The following is a 15215-nucleotide window of genomic DNA, read 5'->3' as shown; positions in this document are numbered from 1 at the left end:
GTAATGGAATGGAATTAACCACATGTCTATGGCTGGAAAGGAAAGGGCAGGCTACCTTCTGAGCTTCCCTGACCCTTTGCTCTGGGGAGACAGAGCTTTCTGGCAAGTTCCTACAGGAGAAACCCGTGGTCAGCCTCAGATCAAGCCATCCAAAGGACGCCCCCAGAGTAATGTGATGTCCCAGTTTTCCCCAAGGAGACTGGATAATGGGAAATGCATTGATTAGGAAGCACAGTTTGCATCCTGAAAACTATCGTCGTCATTCTTCACAGTTGAAGCCAACACTATGACAAAAGAGAAAATCAACTGTGGGTGCAGTTTACGAGCTACTGAATCGTTCACCAAGCAGTCAGTGACCCATCTGATGTCAAGGGTTTCTGTTACTGTTAGAGGTTGTGAACTAAGCTGCAATTTGATGTTCTAGAAACCCTTTCATTTAGATTTAAGCCACTCAGGATTGACCTAGCAATGCTTCTTCCAACTCATAGCTTTTATTAAGGTTAAAACTCACTTTCACGGACTTCCCTGGTGGTCCAGTGGTTAAGACTCCGCACTCCCACTGAAGCAGGGCACAGGTTTGATTCCTGGTCAGGGAACTAAGACCCACATGCCTTGTGGCACAGCCTGCATATATATATATGGCATGTAATATATGGCTTCCCTGGTGGTTCAATGATAAAGAATCTGCCTGCCAATGCAGGAGACACAGGTTTGATCCCTGGTCAGGAAGATCCCCTTGAGAAGGAAATGGCAACCAACTCCAGCATTCTTGCCTAGGAAATCCCATGGACAGGGAAGACTAGCAGGCTATAGTCCATGGGGTCACAAAAGAGTCGGACATGACTTAGCAACCTCCACATTTCCACATATGTCAAATAATTGCCTACTGTGTTTCCACATGCTATAAAGACTAAAATAATAAATGATGCTCATGATAAAAAAAAACAAACCTTGGAGGGAGGATCAAGAGGAGACTTATGTTTACTTATGGCTGATTCACACTGTTGTATGGCAGAAGCCAACATGATATTGTAAAGCAATTATCCTCCAATTAAAAAAAACGATAAATGAATACAGGGATACGATGTACAACACAATGCACATAATTAACACTGCTCTACATTATATATTCAAATTGTTAAAGAGTAAATCCTAAGGGTTCTTACCACAAGGAAAAAAAGTTTTTCTTTTTTTAAAAAAAATTTGTATCTATGTGAGATGATGGGTCCACTAAACTTATTGTAATAATCATTTCATAATGCATATAAGTCAAGACATTCTGTTGTGCATCTTAAATTCATACAGGGTTGTTTGTCAATTATATCTCAATAAATCTGAAAGAAAACAAAAACCCTCAGTTTCATTAAATTAGAAAAAGACAAATACTATATGATACTCACTTATATGTGGAACCTCAAATATGACATAAATGAACCTATCCATAAAACAGAAACAAACACATAGATATTAAGAACATAACTGAGGTTGCCAAGGGGGAGGGGGAGGGATGGATTGGGAGTTCAGAGTTAGCAGATGCAGACTATTATACAGTGAATGAACAACAAGATCCTCCTGTACAGCACAAGAAACTATACTCAATATCCTGTGATACACCATAATGGAAAGGAACATGAAAAAGAATGTATATATGTATAACTGAGTTACTTTGCTATACTGCAGTAATTAACACATTGTAAGTCAACTATACTTCAATAAAATCACTTTTAAAAACTAGCTTTCATCATGAAAGAAACATTTTTAAAAATACCTTTGTGATTGAAAGTCTAAAGTTTCCTGACTTCTAACCCTTTTTCCTGTTGAAGCAAGTAGGTTTATAATGAAGTGAGTCTATCATCTATTTCATAGATGCTGCTAGGAAAAATTAAGAATATATGGAAAGTACACAATGGGCACTCGTAAATATGAAGTCTCTTTGTTCCACATATCTGACCTGTACGAAGAGCCTGAACTTTTCTTAAAGGCTAAAGCAGCAGCAGCACTTTGAGAAAGCTTCAAAGGTTGATAGGTAAAATTCAGATTTCAGAGCCAAATAGACCTGGTGAAATCCTGGCTTCTGCTCCGATTAGCTGTATAATACCTCTCTAAAGCTCAGTGTTCTCATGTATAAAATGAAGGTATGAATAGTATGTATCAGTTCAGTTCAGTCGCTCAGTCGTGTCCGACTCTTTGCGACCCCATAATCGCAGCACCCCAGCCCTCCCTGTCCATCACCAACTCCTGGAGTTCACTCAAACTCACGTCCATCGAGTCGGTGATGCCATCCAGCCATCTCATCCTCGGTCATCCCCTTCTCCTCCTGCCCACAATCCCTCCCAGCATCAGAGTCTTTTCCAATGAGTCAACTCTTCACATGAGGTGGCCAAAGTACTGGAGTTTCAGCTTTAGCATCATTCCTTCTAAAGAACACCCAGGGCTGATCTCCTTTAGAATGGACTGGTTGGATTCTCCTTGCAGTCCAAGGGGCTCTCAAGAGTCTTCTCCAATACCACAGTTCAAAAGCATCAATTTTTTGGCGCTCAGCTTTCTTCACCATCCATCTCTCACAGCCATACATGACCACTGGAAAAATCATAGCCTGGACTAGACGGATCTTTGTTGGCAAAGTAATGTCTCTGCTTTTCAATATGCTGTATAGGTTGGTCATAACTTTCCTTCCAAGGAGTAAGCATCTTTTAATTTCATAGCTGCAGTCACCATCTGCAGTGATTTTGGAGCCCAAAAAAATAAAGTCTGACACTGTTTCCACTGTTTCTCCATCTACTTCCCATGAAGTGATGGGACAAGATGCCATGATCTTCGTTTTCTGAATGTTGAGCTTTAAGCCAACTTTTTCACTCTCTTCTTTCACTTTCATCAAGAGGCTCTTTAGTTCCTCTTTGCTTTCTGCCATAAGGGTGGTGTCATCTGCATATCTGAGGTTATTGATATTTCTCCTGGCAATCTTGATTCCAGCTTGTGCTTCTTCCAGCCCAGCATTTCTCATGATGTACTCTGCATATAAGTTAAATAAGCAGGGTGACAACATACAGCCTTGACGTACTCCTTTTCCTATTTGGAACCAGTCTGTTGTTCCATGTCCAGTTCTAACTGTTGCTTCCTGATCTGCATAAATATAGTATAAATGAATAGTATTGTATATGCCCTACCAGAGTTTGGTCCAGGTAAGGTAAAATATGTATATATCAGACCCAGCCTAGAAGAAACCAGCTATAAAACCAAAGTGTTATCTCTTCAGGCCTGAAAAGGATGGAGCAAACCACCAGCTGAAAACCAGTGTCTTGCCCTTCTGGAATGGTTCTGGTGAGTTCTGAGTCATCATCTCTTGCAGGGAATTTCCCAGTTTTGATCTTTGGGACCCCATCCTGAGCCAATAGCAAGTTATCTTCTCCAGGAGCAAATGCATGCATTACAGAATTTATAATGGACATTTTGCTGCTGTCAATTATTCCTGGGGTTACTGGGCATGAGGCTAACATTGATTCAGAGCCAAGGTCTAGCCAAGATGCTCGCTGGTGATATATTTCATCATCACCATCAGTTAAAGATGGCTGCTCCCCAGAAGGGCTCCCTTTCCTCTCAGAACTTGAGACATGAGATCCTGAGTTCTCAGAACTTCCTGCACTGTCTCTCCCGCCTGGCTCCTCTTCCCCTGGTGGGGGTGGGGGGCACAGACTTCTCCCTTCCTCTCCTCACTCTTGGCAGGAGACGGAAGGGCTTCCTGAGTGGGCTTCCCTTGAGTAGTACTGTCCCTGAGAGAATAATGTGAAGATGAACTTTTTCATTGTCACCTTTGCTGGCTGCACCTTGTGGCTGGGAAGCTCTTCAGGTCATTCATTCATTGGGTCATCCACTCATCAAACACAAGCTGAGTACCCACAGTGTGCCCCCAGAGACCCCGCTCAGTCCAGTAGGACAGACGTGGACAGGTTCTCTCCCTGGGGCTGACCATGCTCGGTCTCCAGGTCAGATCAATCCAGATGCAAACCATGTCTCCATCCTCTGGACCTCTGCAGTGTCTCTGAGCATGTTTTCTCATCTGCCGAAAGGGACAATGTTAACACCCAGCCCAGAGTTGCTGAGATTTCTATACATCCTGGTTTATCCTACAACCCTGATCCACCCCCTCCATTCACCCCTACACACAATTCCAGAGCCCTCTGAGCTAGTCAGCTCCAGCTGAAGCTCATGTCCAGGCCCCTACAAGAATAATGCTGCCCAGGCTGCCATCTTGGTCATGACTGGTTTCCTTCTCGGCCAGCCTCTTACTCTGCTTCCCCGCCTCCTCCTCTGCTTTCCCGCCTCCTCTCCAGGAGGCCTGAGCCTCTATCCCTTGGTCAGTCTCCTGGCCTCCGCCTGATGTTGCCCCCCCTCCTGGGGGTGGCAGACCCCACCCCTCCTCCTCTACTGTGTCCGCTGCAGGTCTTGGGGGCTTTGTTCTGCCAGATCCATTATGGCCTTCTGCAAAAAGGAAACAGAATCTGGACCTAAAGGTGTCTCTCTGAGCTATTCCCATTCTGGATCAAGCTTTGAGTGTGGACCCAACTCCCCCCGGCAAGTGGGAAAAAAAGAAGAAGAGCAGCGTTTTCTGTGTACCTCACGGGGTAGCCAGCAGTCAAGACAGAATAATTTCAGGGGCGCAGAAAAGCTTGCACACCCCGAAATTCCCTCCCTTACCTGCTCACCGATGCCTGAAATTACTTCCACAGAAAACAACATGCTTTATTCCACAATTAGAAGTAAGCCTTTAAAGGTAGATTTCTCTGGTCGAAAAAACACAATGATTGCACTCATACTGAAGTATAAATCAATGATTCTCAGGGGAACAGAGGACTGTGTCATTCTCCTGAGGTAGAGGATTTAGGACAGCTGCAATTCTTTAAAGGCCTCTTCCATAGCCTAACCTAGGTTCAGAACTTCAAGAGGGCAGTTGGGTGGCGCCTATCAAAATGTTAAATATAAATGCCCCTTGACCCAACAATTTCTCTTCTCAGTCTCTCCCTAGAGAAACTATTGTGTGTGGGGGAAGCAGCATATAGCAGAACATTCCTTGAATCATAATTTGTAACAATAAAAAAATAAGAATCAATTTACATGCTTATTAATAAGGACCTGTCTTAATAACCTGTAGATTTCTGTGCTGTAGAATACTAGGTAGTGTTTACAAGCAAATAAGGTAAAGCTACCATCATTGGCATAGTATGACCTTCAAGACATTTTAGAAGCAAACACAAGCAACCTGCAAAACAATGCACAAAGAATAATAGTATTCATGTAGAAAGAAAGCAGACCAAACTTATTTCTACAGATAGTTGTGACAGTATATAAAGGCATAAGGAAGATACAGAAAGATACACATCTGAGATAAGCATGGTTACCTCTTGGAGGGTCTTAGAATTGAAGGTGGTGTTTAAGAGGGTCTTTACCTTAATCGGAATTTTACCTACAATGATAACATATTCAGGAAATATTTGCATAGTTCAAGACATTTTTGGTAGTATCACATAATCCTATGTTTGGAAAAAATTGTTTATAATCGTAAGACAAGTACAATATTAGAGCTGGACATTGGGATTAACATATACACACTATATATATAAAATAGATGATCAGCAGGACCTATAGTATAGCACAGGGCACTCTGCTCAATATTCTGTAATAACCTATAAGAGAAAAAGAATATATATACATATATATATAACAATCACTTTGCTGTACACCTGAAACTAGTACAACATTGTGAATCAATTATACTTCAATTAAAATTATTGCAATTAAAATTTAATTTTTAAAATTTAATAATAAATAAATATATTTAAGCTAGACAGTTTTTAAGGCAATGGGTCATGGGCTAAAAAAAAATCTTTTAAGGCAATGGGTCATAGGGGAATGGGGAGAGATAAATTAGGAGTTTGACATTAATGGACACACACGACTGTATATAAAATAAACAACAAGGACCTATTGTACAGTACAGGGAGCTATACTCATTTGGCAAACACTGAAAAAAACTATACTCACTTGCAAAACAATAATATTTTGCAAATATTTTTGAAAATTATTTTCTCTTTTGCCTTCCTGATTATATAGTCTTCATTCTAGTTAGTCAGATGCATTCATTTGTACTTATTTGTTACAGAAAAAATGCAAAGGAAATGAATGAGGTAATTATTCTGTTCCTAGCATGCAAAATATGATTTGTAGCAAAGCAATATGCTTGAAAGACGGGCGTGTCAGAGAGGCGAGCATTTCCAGTTCCTTTAGCTCTGACGTGGTGTATCAAGGGCAAAGCCTAGGGGTCTGTAACCTGGAATCTCTGCCACAGTCTACCAGATGAGGGAAGATAGTCCCTGTAACATGACAGACAGGTCATGGAGGTCTCAGCTTTGGGAGAGGAGCTGCATTAAGCCACATCCCCTTTCCAGTCTGAAAGTCTAAGAATCGAAGAGGGAAGACTAAAGCAAAGCTGAGGGGCATTCCTCCTGACCTGTCCTTCCAGGCTGGGGCGGTCAGCCAACTAGGAGAGCTCTGAGGGCATGAGGAGTTCCATGTGGCTCCCCACGTTGAGCTCTGGAAGGAGTGCCCCCATAAACATCCCTGCAACAGCCAGAGGACACCTCACCCAGGAACCCAGGAGATGATTCCCTGACTATCCACTCCATCTCATGGAGAAGCCAGGAAGGAAGCAGAACATCAGAGAATCCTGAGACATAGGCAACTGTATCCAAGCAGAGAGACCAAGAATAGGTGTTGGGAGGATGCAGAGAAATGAAGATTGTAAAGTGGTGCAGCTGCTGTGCAAACTGCTGTGGCAGCTTCTCAAATACCAAGCATGGAGTTACCGTGTGATGCAACAATTCCATTCCTAAGAGACATGAAAACATAGGTCCCAAGAAAAGCTGCACAAGAACATTCATAGCAGTATTATTTATAATGGACAAAAAATGTATAGAAAACATACTTATGGTTACCAAAGGGGATTGGGGGAAGGGGAGAAATAAATTAGGAGTTGGGGATTAATGGATACACACTACTGTATATAAAACAAACCGCAAGGACCTACTGTACAGCACAGGGAACTATACTCAACATTTCGTAATAACCTATAAGGGAAAACAGTGTACGTACAATAACTAAATGTATATAATTTATATATGTATATATAAACTGAATCACTTTGCTGTACACATGAAACTAACGCAACATTGTAAATTAATTCTATTCCAGTTTTAAAACTGGAGCCCATCCAATTGTCCATCAATTAATAAATGAACAAATAAAATAATGATTTTGATCCATACAATGGAATATTACTTGGCCACGAAAATGAGCTACTGATATGGGCTACAACATGGACGAACCTTGAAAACATTGTATTAAGAAGCCAGTCACAAAAGACCACATATGATATGATTCCATCTTCATGAAGTGTTAGAACTGGCAAATCTATACAGACAAAAATAGATCTGTAGTTTCCCTGAAGCTGAGAGAACTGGGCCAAAATGAGGACTGAATACTAATGGGGAGTGTTTATTTTGTAGTGAAACTGTCCTATGGTGATGGCTGCACAGCTCTGCAAACCTACTAGAAGTCACTGAAGTCGACACTTTAAATGGGTGAATTATGTTTAGGTTAAGTAGTTGAAGGGCGTCCCCAGTGGCTCAGCGGTAAAGAATCTGCCTGCAATGCAGGAGACATCTCTCTGGTTCGATCCCTGGGTCTGGAAGATCCCCTGGAGGAGGGTATGGCAACCCACTCCAGCATTCTCGCCTGGAGAATCCCATGGACAGAGAAGCCTGGAGGGCTACAGTGCATGGGGTTGCAAAGAGTCTGACATGACTGAAGCGACCAAACATATATACACAAAGTAGTTGAAAATAGGAAAAGAAGTATAGGAAAGGGAGAAAGAAGAAGCAGATGGTTTTGAAGCTGTATTTTATAGCAAGTTAGCTAAAGCAAACCTTAAACAAAGGGAATTTTCTTGCAGTCCCATGGTTAGGACTCTGCCCTCTCACTGCCAAGGGCCTGGATTCCATCCCTGGTTAGGGAACTAAGATCCCATAAGCCGTGCAGCACAGCCAAAAGGGAAAGAAACCCTTAAAAACATATGAGAGACCCTGGGCTTTAATGGCTCCTACCTTTACAGTTTTGCTCCTTACAGATACTTGACATAGTAGCTCCTGTCAGTTTCTAGAGTCACAAATTGGAACATCATATCCTCAAGGGTGTCTTGAGGGAGGAAGTTGCTGAGCTTGTGAGCATGGCAGACTGCCAATATCTCCTCCTCCAAAATGACCCTGTCTTCTTCCTTCATTGTAACATACACAATCATTTTTATAAGTGATGAACACTTGCTTCTTTGCAAAAAATGACACCCAAAAGACAGCCAACTGTGTCTGCTGGTGAGGAGAGTGAAGAGAAAAGTGAAAAGGGCTAATGAAAAAGTAGATGCTGGGACTTCTCCAGTGGTCTAGCGGTTAACATTCCACATTTTCCAATGCAGAAGGCGCAGATTCGACTCACGGTGGGCGTATGAAGATCCCACGTATTGCAGCCAAAAAAAAGTGTTTTTAATATATGTATACTGTGGCTTAGATCATGAACTCCTTATAGCAAAATCCAAAATTAAGCTGATCAAAGTAGGGAAAAACACTAGGCCATTCAGGTATGACCTATATCAAATCCCTTATGATCATACAATGGAAGTGACAAACAGATTCAAGGGTTTAGACCTGATAGAGTGCCTGAAGAACTATGGACGAAGGTTTATAACCCTAACCTTCCTCTTGAGAAATCTGTATGCAGGTCAGGAAGCAACAGTTAGAACTGGACATGGAACAACAGACTGGTTCCAAATAGGAAAAGGAGTATGTCAAGGCTGTATATTGTCACCCTGCTTATTTAACTTCTATGCAGAGTACATCATGAGAAATGCTGGGCTGGAAGAAACACAAGCTGGAATCAAGACTGCCGGGAGAAATATCAATAACCTCAGATATGCAGATGACACCACCCTTATGGCAGAAAGTGAAGAGGAACTCAAAAGCCTCTTGATGAAAGTGAAAGAGGAGAGTGAAAAAGTTGGCTTAAAGCTCAACATTCAGAAAACGAAGATCATGCCATCCGGTCCCATCACTCCATGGGAAATAGATGGGGAAACAGTGGAAACAGTGTCAGACTTTATTTTTGGGGGTTCCAAAATCACTGCAGATGGTGACTGCAGCCATGAAATTAAAAGATGCTTACTCCTTGGAAGAAAATTATGACCAACCTAGATAGCATATTGAAAAGCAGAGACATCACTTTGCCAACTAAGGTCCGTCTAGTCAAGGCTATGGTTTTTCCTGTGGTCATGTATGGATGTGAGAGTTGGACTGTGAAGAAGGCTGAGCGCCGAAGAATTGATGCTTTTGAACTGTGGTGTTGGAGAAGACTCTTGAGAGTCTCCTGGACTGCAAGGAGATCCAACCAATCCATTCTGAAGGAGATCAGCCCTGGGATTTCTTTGGGAGGAATGATGCTACAGCTGAAGCTCCAGTACTTTGGCCACCTCATGCAAAGAGTTGACTCATTGGAAAAGACTCTGATGCTGGGAGGGATTGAGGGCAGGAGAAGAAGGGGATGACAGAGGATGAGATGGCTGGATGGCATCATGGACTCGATGGACGTGAGTCTGAGTGAACTCCGGGAGTTGGTGATGGACAGGGAGGCCTGGCGTGCTGTGATTCATGGGGTCGCAAAGAGTCGGACATGACTGAGCAACTGAACTGAACTGATAGGAGGCAGAGATCCTAAACTATCCCCAAGAAAAAGAAATGCAAAAAGGCAAAATGGTTTTCTGAGGAGGAGGCCTTACAGATAGCTGAGAAAAGAAGAGAAGTGAAAGGCAAAGGAGAAAAGGAAAGATATACCCATGTGAATTCAGAGTTCCAAAGAACAGAAAGGAGAGATAAGAAAGTCTTCCTAAGTGAACAATGCGAAGAAATAGAGGAAAACAATAGAATGGGAGAGACTAAAGATCACTTCAACAGAAATTAGAGATACCAAGGAAACATTTCATGCTAAGATGGGCACAATAAAGGACAGAAATGGTATGGATCTAACAGAACCAGAAGATATTAAGAAAAGGTGACAAGAATACACAGAAGAACTGTACAAAAAATGATCTTAATGACCCAGATAACCATGATGCTGTGATCACTCACCTAGAGCCAGAAATCTGGGAGTGCGAGTCAAGTGGGCCTTAAGAAGCATCACTACAAACGAAGCTAGTGGAGGTGATGGGATTCCAGCTGAGCTGTTTCGAGTCCTAAAAGATAACGCTGTGAAAGTGCTCCACTCAACATTCCAGCAAATTTAGAAAACTCAACAGTGGCCACAGGACTGGAAAATGTCAGTTTTCATTCCAATCTCAAAGAAAGGCAATGCCAAAGAATGTTCAAACTACCGCACAATTGCACTCATCTCACATGCTAGCAAAAATGCTCTAAATTCTCCAAACTAGACTTCAACAGTACATGAACCAAGAACTCCCAGATGTTCAAGCTGGATTTAGCAAAGGCAGAGGAACAAGAGATCAAATTGCCAACATCCACTGGATCATAGAAAAAGCAAGAGAATTCCAGAAATACATCTACTTCTGCTTCATTGAGGATGCTAAAGTCTTTCACTGTGTGGATCACAACAAACTGTGGAAAATTCTTAAAGAGACGGGAATACCAGACCACCTTACCTGCCTCCTAAGAAACCTGTATGCAGGTCAAGAAGCAACAGTTAGAAGTGCACATGGAACAATGGCCTGCTTCAAAACTGGGAAAGGGGTACCTCAAGGCTGTATATTGTCACCCGCTTATTTAACTTATATGCAGAGTACATCATGCAAAATGCAGGGCTGGATGAAGCACAGGCTGTAATCAAGATCATTGGGAGAAATATCAATAACTTCAGATATGCAGATGACACCAACCTTATGGCAGAGAGTGAAGAAGAACTAAAGAGCTTCTTGGTGAAAGTAAAAGAAGAGAGTGGAAAAGGTGGCTTAAAACTCAAAATACAAAAAAATGAAGATCATGGCTTCCAGTCCCATCACTTCATGGCAAATAGATAGGGAAATAATAGAAACATTGACAGATTTTATTTTCTTGGACTCCAAAATCACTGCAGATGGTGACTTCAGCCATGAAATTAAAAGGTGCTTACTCCTTGGAAGAAAAACTATGACCAACTTAGACAGCATTTTAAAAAGCAGAGACATTACTTTACTGACAAAGGTCCATCTAGTCAAAGCTATGGTTTTTCCAATAGTCATGTGTGGATGTGAGAGTTGGACCATAAAGAAGGCTGAGCATAGAAGAATTGATGCTCTTGAGTTGTGGTGTTGGAGAAGACTCTTCAGAGTCCCCTGGACTATAAAGAGCTCAAATCAGTCAATCCTAAAGGAAATCAGTTCCTAACATTCATTGGCAGGACTGATGCTGAAGCTCCAGTACTTTGGCCACCTGATGAGAAGAACTGACTCATTGGAAAAGACCCTGAGGCTGGGAAATCTTGAGGGCAGAAGAAGGGGATGACAGAGGATGAGATGGTTTGATAGCATCACCAACTCAATGGACATGAATTTGAGCAAGCTCCGATAGTTGGTGATGGACAGGGAGGCCTGGCGTGCTGCAGTCCATGGGGTGCAAAAATTCAGAAACAACTGAGCTACTGAACAATACATGGATGGACCTAGAGGTTATCATACTATGGAAAAGTAAGTCTGAAAAAGAAAGAAAAATATCATATGACATGATTTATATGTGGAATCTAAAATGCAACACAAATACGAAACAGAAATGACTCACAGACATAGAGAACAGACTTCTGGTTGCCAAGGGAGTGAAGGATAGGGGATGGATGGATTAGTAGTTTGGTACTAGCAGATGCAAAGTAATATCAGTCAGTTCAGTTCAGTTCAGTCGCTCACATACAAGATGAATAGCAACAAGGTCCTAATGTATAGCACAGGGAATTATATTCAATATCCTGTGATAAACCATAATGGAAAAGAACAGGTTCGATGCATGATACTGGATGCTTGGGGCTGGTGCACTGAGACGACCCAGAGGGATGGTACGGGGAGGGAAGAGAGAGGAGCGTGCAGGATGGGGAACAAGTGTATACCTGTGGCGGATTCATGTTGATGTATGGCAAAACCAATACAATATTGTAAAGTAATTAACCTCCAATTAAAATAAATAAATTTATATTAAAAAAGAATATATGTGTGTATAACTGAATGACACTGATGTACAGCAGAAATTAGCACAGCATTGTAAATCAACTATCCTTCAGTCAAGATAAAATTGTTTTAAGTAGATGTTTTAACAGCGATCCTTCCTGTAAGGAACGGTATAGTTCTCAGGACATAAGTGTCCAAAATGACAGCCATCTTCTTTGATGGAAATATATAAATTGAGAGAAGCAGAAACATGAAAACCAGGGGCACCAAGGCTTAACAAGATACGGTTCAGTAAGAAAACCATGTTCCCTGAGTCCTCCTCAAGGCCAGGCACTGTTCAAGGCACGTCAGAACACTTGAAATGCCAGGTAACCCTGCCTGCTGCGTGGGCACTTGCAACCTGAACTGTAATGTGAAACCCAAACACTAGAAAATTTAAATAGAAATTCAAGAGAAAAAGACTCCAGGAGAGCAGCAGAAGACAGCCACCAGGCAGGACATGATTGATCGCTGAATGAACTGTGCGGCTGCATAGAGCTGGTGGAGTCCCGAGGCAGGAAAGGATATTATAGGGCAGGATGAAGCCTACATAAAAAGAAAAGACCATCTGAGTAAGAAAACTGCAAGAGGCCTTAAGAAGACTGGCCTAGAAAAAGAAAAACATCATACAGTATCACTTATATGTGAAATCTTAAAAAATGATACAAATGAACTTATTTACAAAACAGCAATAGATTTACAGACACAGAAAACAAACTTATGGTTACCAAAGGGGAAAGAAAGGGGGTGATAAATTAGAAGTATGGGGTTAACATATACACACTACTATATATGAAATAATTAACAAGGACCTACTATGTGACACGCAGAAATATATTCAATGTCTTGAGATAATCTACAATGGAAACTAATCTGACGAAGAATACGTGTCTGTGTATAACTGAATCATTTTGCTGTGCACCTGAACTAACATAACATTGTAAATCAGCTATAACTTCAATTTTTAAAAAACAGTTTTTTTAAAAAAAAGAAGGCAGAAGGGGGAAAGAGGAACATTTGAAAAGATGTTATGAAACATGAAAAATGAATAACAAAATTAATAACTTCAGCCAGGAATAAACTTAATTACGGTAAAAGATTGAGTACTTTTCTCTAAGAGCAGGAACAAAAAAGGATATTTGCTCTTACCACTTCTGTTCAGCATTGTACTGGAGGCCAAGCCAGTGCAATGAGGGGGGTAAAAAAAGTAAAGCATACAGATTGTAAAGGAATACGTAAAACTGTTTTTATCCACAGGCATCATGATCACCTGTGTATAAAATCATAAAGAATATATCATAAAAAGTTAAAAAAAATAAAAAATATTGCTTTAAAAAAAAGTAGACTGGCCTAGAAATATTTTGCCATTTGATACTTTTTAATTGAACTCATCTTTCCCATTGCAGTCTCAGTTCCTTCTTACAGACCCCAGAGTCGATTTTGCAGCCTGGATTCTCTGGTCATCTGTGAGCTGGTCACCTCTTGACAGGGAGGGGAAGGTATGGGGAGCAGAAGGACTCATATGAGTTCCAGCACACCCCCATTAAAGCTGCTGCTGCCTCCCCATCCTCATCCATCACCTCCCATAGGATGGCCAAACTAGCATCCCTTTGACCTCCCACTGTACTTCCCAAGTTCCTAGGGACTTGCATCAGAAAATTCCCATCAGTCTTCATGAGATGGGTAAAACCTAGCCTCACTGCCTCATTCCCACTGAAAGATGCAATGAGAAGTGCACCATGACCTTGAGAAGGCCAAGCTACTATCTCAGTCCATTGCAGAAAGCCAGCATCATTGCCCCTAGGAAGCCACGCCATGGCAGGGAGCCTGAGGCTGGCTCTGCAGCAGCCTATAAGGGAGACATGCAGAGAAGCAAAGGAAAGGAATTATCTATGTCCCAAGCCACCTGTTTGGACCTGCACATGCTTTTTTAATCTTCATGATAAGACTTCAAGTTAGGTAAAATTATTCACATTTTATAGTGGTAGAAACAGAGTATTTCACCAGTTGGGTTAGGCCTCTGGGGCTGTCTGAGCCCTAGAACCCTGCTCTTTCCATTTTATTACACTGCCTTGCCTCAAGTCGCAGCCCATCGGACCTTATTTTCTGTCTCTGCTGAAGAACTCAATAAACATGATCATTATTATAAAACCAGTGATTTTGTTCTGGGCCAGATGCTATGCCAGAAACTGCACTTGTATTATTGTCAAACTTCAAAACAGAAACTTGTCAGGGGGTTAATTACTATTTCTATTTTACTGCTATGGATAGAGAGGATTGTATTAGTGAGTTTGGGTGAGGCTCAACCCAAAATTGCAGTGGCTTCACAAAATCCATGTTGCTCCTCATACTAATGTCTAACAGGCATCAGCAGGGACCCTGCTATACCTACTCAATGACCCAGATTAATGGAGATTTTGCCATCTAACAGATATACCATCTAGAACTCAGCCTTCCTCATAATTCAGCAGCAAAAGTCAAGCACAGTGAAGTCACGTCTGTTCTTCTATACTTCCACATAGAAGAAATAACTTCCACTAAAATACAAGGAGGTAGACAGGGATGTGTGCAGGAGCACTTGGATGTTAGGTGAGTAATTAACGTCGCTTCCAGGTCTCTGTTAGGTTAAGAATATTGTACTAAACCACAGAGCTCTGACTTGAAACTGGTCTGTGTCTCTCCAAAGTTCATCACCCATGGGGAATCCTGAAAGATAACTGCTGTAAGTCCATCAGAATCACTTACAAATCCCTCCAATTAAGACATAGTGTCTGGAAGGCACACCAGGGCTGCAGGAAGCTATAAATGTTCTTACTGTCCTCCATCACGGACTTTTGTGTTGTCCCAAAGACCTGATCACTCTCAACCCTCCAGAATGAGAATTTGCTCTCTTTGGCAGATTTACCCCGGCCTCATGTAACTGCAGTTATTTCTGGGC

This window comes from Capricornis sumatraensis, chromosome 3, assembly GCF_032405125.1.
Source record: "Capricornis sumatraensis isolate serow.1 chromosome 3, serow.2, whole genome shotgun sequence".
Taxonomy (NCBI): domain Eukaryota; kingdom Metazoa; phylum Chordata; class Mammalia; order Artiodactyla; family Bovidae; genus Capricornis; species Capricornis sumatraensis.
This window is presented reverse-complemented; position numbering follows the sequence as displayed.